Source organism: Physeter macrocephalus, chromosome 18, assembly GCF_002837175.3.
Source record: "Physeter macrocephalus isolate SW-GA chromosome 18, ASM283717v5, whole genome shotgun sequence".
In the NCBI taxonomy this organism is placed as follows: Eukaryota; Metazoa; Chordata; class Mammalia; order Artiodactyla; family Physeteridae; genus Physeter; species Physeter macrocephalus.
Window position 1 is genome coordinate 68,367,042 of NC_041231.1, and position 1,467 is coordinate 68,368,508.

A 1,467-nucleotide genomic window follows, 5' to 3' on the forward strand; every position below is an offset into this window, starting at 1 on the left:
CCATATGATCATCTCAATAGATGCAGAAAAAGCTTTCAACAAAATTCAGCACCCATTTATGATAAAAACCCTCCAGAGAGTAGGCATAGAGGGAACTTACCTCAACATAATAAAGGCCATATATGACAAACCCACAGCCAACATCATTCTCAATGGTGAAAAACTGAAACCATTTCCACTAAGATCAGGAACAAGACAAGGTTGCCCACTCTCACCACTCTTATTCAACATACTTTTGGAAGTTTTAGTGACAGCAATCAGAAAAGAAAAAGAAATAAAAGGAATACAAATCGGAAAAGAAGTAAAACTGTAACCGTTTGCAGATGACATGATACTATGTATAGAGAATCCTAATGATGCTACCAGAAAACTACTAGAGCTAATCAATGAATCTGGTAATGTAGCAGGATACAAAATTAATGCACAGAAATCTCATGCATTCCTATAGACTAATGATGAAAAATCTGAAAGAGAAATTAAGGAAACACTCCCATTTACCACTGCAACAAAAAGAATAAAATACCTAGGAATAAACCTACCTAAGGAGACAAAAGACCTGTATGCAGAAAACTATAAGACACTGATGAAAGAAATTAAAGATGATACAAACAGATGGAGAGATATACCATGTTCTTAGATTGGAAGAATGAACATTGTGAAAATGAATCTACTACCCAAAGCAATCTACAGATTCAATGCAATCCCTATCAAACTACCACTGGCATTTTTCACAGAACTAGAACAAAATATTTCACAATTTTTATGGAAACACTAAAGACCCCGAATAGCCAAAGCAATCTTGAAGAACGAAAAATGGAGCTGGAGGAATCAGGCTCCCTGACTTCAGACTATACTACAAAGCTACAGTAATCAAGACAGTACGGTACAGGCACAAAAACAGAAACACAGATCAGTGGAACAGGATAGAAAGCCCAGAGATAAACCCACGCACATATGGTCACCTTATCTTTGATAAAGGAGGCAAGAATATACAGTGGAGAAAAGACAGCCTCTTCAATAAGTGGTGCTGGGAAAACTGGATAGGTACATGTAAAAGTATGAAATTAAAAAACTCCCTAACACCATACAGAAAAAATAAGCTCAAAATGGATTAAACACCTAAGTTTAAGGCCACAAAATATCAAACTCTTAGAGGAAAACATAGGCAGAACTCTCTATGACATAAATCACATTATCAAAAAAACTAACAACCTAATCCAAAAACGGGCAGAAGACCTAAATAGACATTTCTCCAAAGATATACAGATTGCCAACAAACACATGAAAGGATGCTCAACATCACTAATCATTAGAGATATGCAAGTCAAAACTACAGTGAGGTATCATCTCACACCAGTCAGAATGGCCATCATCAAAAAATCTACAAACAATAAATGCTGGAGAGGGTGTGGAGAAAAGGGAACCCTCCTGCACTGTTGGTGGGAATGTAAATTGATACAGCCACTA

At 36.5% G+C, this 1,467-nt stretch overlaps 1 protein-coding gene across 1 annotated transcript in view; it reads right to left on the reverse strand.

The window, feature by feature from the left end:
• TAP2 (transporter 2, ATP binding cassette subfamily B member) overlaps positions 1-1,467 on the reverse strand; it is a 13,267-nt gene that overhangs the window by 3,136 nt on the left and 8,664 nt on the right. The window lies entirely within an intron of this gene.